Below are 6,942 nucleotides of genomic sequence, written 5' to 3'. Positions count from 1 at the left end.
TTTTAAACCTCTCTGTTTTTTCCTGTCCTATCAGAGGAAGACAGTTTCAGGATGTGGTGTCATGGAGACGACTGGGGAAAGAATGTTTGTACACAAACATAGAAGAGGATTCTTTACGGTAAGAGCAGTGAGACTATGAAACTCTCTGTCTGAGGAGGTGGCGATGGTGAGTACAATAAAGGAATTCAAGAGGGGCCTGGATGTATTTCTGGAGTGGAATAATATTACAGGCTATAGCTACTAGAGAGGGGTCATTGAGCTAGGCCCCTTTTACACGAGAGAGTATTCCGTGCGGGTGCAATGCGAACACATTGCGCCTGCACTGAATCCGAACCCATTCATTTCAATATGTCTGTGTACATGAGCGTTGGTTTTCACGCATCACCTGTGCGTTGCGTGAAAATCGCAGCATGTTTTATATTCTGTGTTTTTCACGCAACGCTTGCCCCATAGGAGTGAATGGGGCTGCGTGAAAATCGCATCGCATCCGCAAGCAGGTGCGGATGCGATGCATTTTTCACGGATGGTTGCTAAGAGATGGTTTGTATACCGTCAGTTTTTTGTCACGCATATGCAAAACGCATTAAGTCGCATTGCATCCACGCAATAAAAACTGAACGCGATGGTATACAAAACAGAATGAACTAGCTTGTGAAATCTCGCATTTTTCACTGAACGCATCTGCAATGCATTCGGACCTAATCCGCTCACGCTGATCTGCAAGGGGCCTTATTCGGATTGGAGTAGGGAAGGAATTTTTTCCCCCTTAGGCTTCTTTCAAATGAGCGTGACGGATTTGGTCCGGATGTGTTCAGTGAAACTCGCACCATTTTGCAAATAAGTTGTCAATTTTGTCTGAGATTGCGTTCAGTTTTTTCAGCGCTGGTGCAATGCATTTTGATGCATTTTTCACGCGCGTGATAAAAAACTGAAGGTTTACAAACAACATCTCCTAGCAACCATCAGTGAAAAACGAAGCAATGCGTTTTTCACTGAAGCCCCATTCATTTCTATGGGGCCAGGGCTGCGTGAAAAATGCAGAATATAGAATATGATGCGTTTTTCACGCAACGCAGAACTGATGCGTGAAAAAAAAAAAAACGCTCATGTACACAGACCCATTGAAATGAATAGATCAGGATTCAGTGCGGGTGCTATGCGTTGACGTCACGCATTGAGCCTGCGCAGAAAACTCGCTTGTGTGAAAGGGGCCTAAAGCCTCATTCACACATCAGTGTTTCCTGGACGTGTGCTGTCCGTGTTCTCCATTCATTTTAATGTGTGTATTCACACATCAGTGTTTTCAGCACGGATGCATGTCCTATCTTGGTCCGTGTTCCTGTATCCCTCACATCCATTATAGTCTATGAAAACCACGGATGTAATCTGTGTTACATCTGTGTTTCACGGATCATTAAGAAGAGATGCTTTGATAATTATTTTTCAGCTGTTGAGGGTCAGTGAAACACGGACAGCAAAAAACACACACACGGCCCCAACACGGATCCTTCACTGACCACCTGCTCACGGATTGTGGGGAAAATTGGCTTCTACCTCAGTTTTTTTTTTGCTTTCCTCTGGATCAACTTGCAGGATAACAGGCCGAACTGGATGGACAGATGACTTTTTTCAGCCTTATAACCTTATAAACTGTTACATTGTACTTCATGACAGTGGTAAATTTGAGTAATAGAAAGTATATATATATATATATATATATATATATATATATATATACATATACACACACACACACACACATACATACATACATACATACACAGTACAGACCAAAGTTTGGTCACACCTTCTCATTCAAAGAGCAATGAAAAAGGGGGTCAGTCAGCACATCCCAAAGCGCAGGGGCACGTTGCTATGGCTGAGAACAAGACTGTTAAACAAAACATGCAATGCAACAGCTCTCTGCAAACCAAATAAAGTACAAAATTGCATCATAATTGCAAATGCTATACTAATAAGTTAGAGATGCTTGGCAAATCGTTTTGTACAAAATTATTTGAGCCCGTCTGCCGCACGTGAAGGCGATCTCTAGTTAGACGGGTTCCTAACACTAAATTTTACCTGTTATGTGCCATGACGGCTACCATATAATTCAGAAAGTACAGGTGGTGTGGAGTGGGCCCGGCATGCATGCTGGTAACTGCTTTCCGTGGATATAATGGAGGCCATTTTGGCACCAAAAATGACAGAAATTCAGGCGGATCCAGCATGCATGTGGAACCTGTACTTTCTGAATTATATGGTAGCCGTCATGGCACATAACAGGTAAAATTTAGTGTTAGGAACCCGTCTAACTAGAGATCGCCTTGACGTGCGGCAGACGGGCTCAAATAATTTTGTACAAAACGATTTGCCAAGCATCTCTAACTTATTAGTATAGCATTTGCAATTATGATGCAATTTTGTACTTTATTTGGTTTGCAGAGAGCTGTTGCATTGCATGTTTTGTTTAACATTCTCATTCAAAGAGTTTTCTTTATTTTCATGACTATGAAAATTGTAGATTCACACTGAAGGCATCAAAACTATGAATTAACACATGTGGAATTATATTCACAACAAACAAGTGTGAAACAACTGAAAATATGTCATATTTTAGGTTCTTCAAAGTAGCCTCCTTTTGCTTTAATTACTGCTTTGCACACTCTTGGCATTCTCTTGATGAGCTTCAAGAGGTAGTCCCCTGAAATGGTTTTCACTTCACAGGTGTGCCCTGTCAGGTTTAATAAGTGGAATTTCTTGCCTTATAAATGGGGTTGGGACCATCAGTTGCGCTGAGGAGAAGTCAGGTGGATACACAGCTGAATAGACTGTTAGAATTTGTATTATGGCAAGAAAAAAGCAGCTAAGTAGAGCAAAATGAGTGGCCATCATTACTTTAAGAAATGAAGGTCAGTCAGTCAGCCGAAAAATTGGGAAAACTTTGAAAGTAAGGGCTATTTGACCATGAAGGAGAGTGATGGGGTGCTGCGCCAGATGACCTGGCCTCCACAGTCACCGGACCTGAACCCAATCGAGATGGTTTGGGGTGAGCTGGACCGCAGAGTGAAGGCAAAAGGGCCAACAAGTGCTAAGCATCTCTGGGAACTCCTTCAAGACTGTTGGAAGACCATTTCAGGGGACTACCTCTTGAAGCTCATCAAGAGAATGCCAAGAGTGTGCAAAGCAGTAATCAAAGCAAAAGGTGGCTACTTTGAAGAACCTAGAATATGACATATTTTCAGTTGTTTCACACTTGTTTGTTATGTATATAGTTCCACATATGTTAATTCATAGTTTTGATGCCTTCATAGTCATGAAAATAAAGAAAACTCTTTGAATGAGAAGGTGTGTCCAAACTTTTGGTCTGTACTGTGATTATATATATATATACATATATATACACATATATATATATATATTATGTCACAGTTAGGGCTCATGCACACGTAAGTGTCCGGACTGTATACGGAACCATTCATTTCAATTGGTCTGCAAAAAAATAAATAATCGAAGTTACTCCTTGTGCATTCAGTTTCCGTATGTCTGTTCCGCAAAAAAATAGGACATGTCCTATTATTGTCCGCATAACGGACAAGGATAGTACTGTTCTATTAGGGGCCAGCTGTTCTGTTCCACAAAATACGGAATGCATACGGACGTCATCCGCATCTATTGCGGATCGCAAAAAAATAAAAATAAATAAACAATTTTTTTTATAAAATACGGTCGTGTGCATGAGCCCTTATAAAAAATAAATAAATAAAAATTCGTAATTTTCAAAATGTCAATTTCTCAGCTTTTAAAACAGATAGTGACAGTCATAAAATAGTTATTACTTAAAGGGTTTCTACCACCACATTTTGATCTAATTAGCTGTCAGACACTAGCGATCTGCTAGTGTCTGCTCTACCTAACCATGCTATTGTAATTCCTTTCTCTGCAGCGGTTACCCTAAAAAATGTAGTTTTATTGGTATGCAAATGAGCCTCTAGGTGCTATCGGGGCGTCTTTTCAGCACCTAGAGGCTCCGTCCACTCACCATTTCTGCAGCCCAGCGCGCTCCAGCCCGCCCCTCTCCTCTAGATTGACAGCCTACTCGCGCCTGTGCCGTGTGCTTCTGTATTCGGCGCAGGCGCAGTGACTGTTGGACTGCTCCCTGCACCGTAATTGGCGCAGTAAAGATGCCGGCGCAGGGAGACAGTCACTGCGCCTGCGCCGAATACAGAAGCACACGGCGCAGGCGCGAGTAGGCTGTCAATCAAGAGGAGAGGGGCGGGCTGGAGCGCGCTGGGCTGCAGAAATGGTGAGTGGACGGAGCCTCTAGGTGCTGAAAAGACGCCCCCATAGCACCTAGAGGCTCATTTGCATACCAATAAAACTAAGTTTTTTAGGGTAACCGCTGCAGAGAAAGGAATTACAATAGCATGGTTAGGTAGAGCAGACACTAGCAGATCGCTAGTGTCTGACAGCTAATTAGGTCAAAATGTGGTGGTAGAAACCCTTTAACATTCCCTATATGTCTACTTTACATTGACATCATTTTGTAAATGCAAAATGGAAATGAATTTCTAAATTTTCCTTTTTGGCAATTTTCCATTTTAATCTTTTTTTTCTATAACACAACAAGGCTTAACAGCCAAACAAAACTCATAATCTATTACCCTGTAAACTGCTGTACGGGCACACAGCAGGACACAGAAGGAAAGGCGCACCATATGGTTTTTGGAAGGCAGATTTTGCTGGACTGGTTTTTAGACACCATGTCCCATTTGAAGCCCCCCCTGATGCACCCTACAGTAGAAACACCCAAAAAGTGACCCCATTTTGGAAACTACAGGATAAGGTGACAGTTTTAATCAATACTATTTTGGGGTACATATGATTTTTTATCACTCTATATTACGCTTTTTGTGAGGCAGCGTAACCAAAAAATGGCTGTTTTGGCTCGGTTATTCTATGTTGTTTTTTTTTTTTACAATGTTAGATCATGCGCTTTTTTTATACAGCAGGTTGTTACGGATGCGATGATATTAAATATGTATACTTTTTTTTTGTTTCAGTTTTAAATAATAAAGCATTTAAAAAAAAAAAATCATGTTTGTGTCTTCATTTTCTGAATGCCATATTTTTTTTATTTTTTGCGGGATGAGGCGACTGTTTGGTACTATTTTGAGGTACATACGACTTTTTGTAGGTATTACACTTTTTAATTATTTTTTTTCTTTACAGTAGGGGTCATGTGATATTTTTATAGAGCCAGCTGTTACAGACACAGTAATACCTAATATGTCTTTTTTTTTTTCTATTTTTTGCAGCTTTAGGGGAAAGGAGCATTTTTTCCTTTTTTTTTTTACTTGAATTTTTCATTTTTTTTTATCATTCTGAAAAAGTTTTTTTTCCCTACTCTGGGACTTCAACTTTTGGGGTTCTGAACCAGTCTGCAAAGATGCTGTATCTCCTAGGCCTCCGTAGAAGACAAGACTCGATGCCTTGCAGCCTTCTCACCCATCGGATCACCCGTCACTGCAGCGCGGGGACCCGATGGAGACCCTGACCGATCACAAACACCTATGCCGCCGGCGGATACAGCAGGGGCCTGGCTGTTAGTGACTGCCGGGCCCCTGCACTGATCGGGCACACACTGCTCCGATCAGCATAACGTACTAGTACGTCAAATTGCGGGAAGTCACCTAAATATATGTTTACATGCCTACTATTTATCACAGTCAGTGAGTGATTCTACCGTATCTCCGGCGCGCTGTGTAATTAACCAGCTGCCAGGAGATACATGACAGCGAGCAGTAAGCGCTCACTATAGTAAATGCAGGGAGACAGAGAGAAGATATTCTACAGTATACTATAACTGTCCCTATGTACTGTAGGACAGCTTTTCCCTGCATTGACAATAGCTCTTACTGCTCACTTTCATGTATCTCCTGGCAGCTGGTTCGTTACACAAAAGGCCTTAGAATGCATCATTACAAAGGTAAAAGGGTTGTTGGTTACAATTTCTAATCTATGTTAGCAAATATAAGTGTAGAAAAACTTTACACATGAGCGCTTATTGGTCAGTAGCTTCTTAGTAGAAGACTACAAACTGCCTCTTGGTATCTTAGATTGGAAGCTTACCGATAAAAGAATCAGAATGGGCATATGGTACACAAAAAAAGAAATCTCATACACAGTTTAGTATATGTTTGACCATTTCCAGTAACTAATTCAGCACACAATTAACCAGTATGTAACAAAATGCATATTTATTGAGGAGTTACAATAATGTTTTCAGAGGGTAAAGCTCAAAGTTTGCAGTTAATTAGGAGAAATATTTAAAGGGCATTGGTCAGCAGATTTGTCCCCATGAAACTGGCTGACCTGTTAGGCTCCTTTCACACGAGCGAGTTTTCCGCGCGGGTGCAATGCGTGACGTGAACGCATATTGCACCCGCACTGAATCCGGACCCATTCATTTCTATGGGGCTGTGCACACGAGCGGTGATTTTCACGCATCACTTGTGCGTTGCGTGAAAATCGCAGCATGTTCTATATTCTGCGTTTTTCACGCAACGCAGGCCCCATAGAAGTAAATTGGGCTGCGTGAAAATCGCAAGCATCTGCAAGCAAGCGGATGCGGTGCGATTTTCACGCACGGTTGCTAGGAGACAATCGGGATGGGGACCCGATCATTATTATTTTCCCTTATAACATGGTTATGAGGGAAAATAATAGCATTCTTAATACAGAATGCATAGTACAATAGGGCTGGAGGGGTTAAAAAAAATAAAAAATATAACTCACCTTAATCCACTTGATCGCGCAGCCCGGCTTCTCTTCTGTCGTCTTTGCTGTGCACAGGAAAAGGACCTTTGATGACGTCACTGCGCTCATCACATGGTCCGTCACATGATCCATCACCATGGTAAAAGATCATGTGACGGATCA

Source organism: Bufo bufo, chromosome 3 (genome assembly GCF_905171765.1).
Source record: "Bufo bufo chromosome 3, aBufBuf1.1, whole genome shotgun sequence".
NCBI lineage: Eukaryota > Metazoa > Chordata > Amphibia > Anura > Bufonidae > Bufo > Bufo bufo.
The sequence above is the reverse complement of the archived record's forward strand: the minus strand, read 5'-3'. Positions refer to the sequence as shown.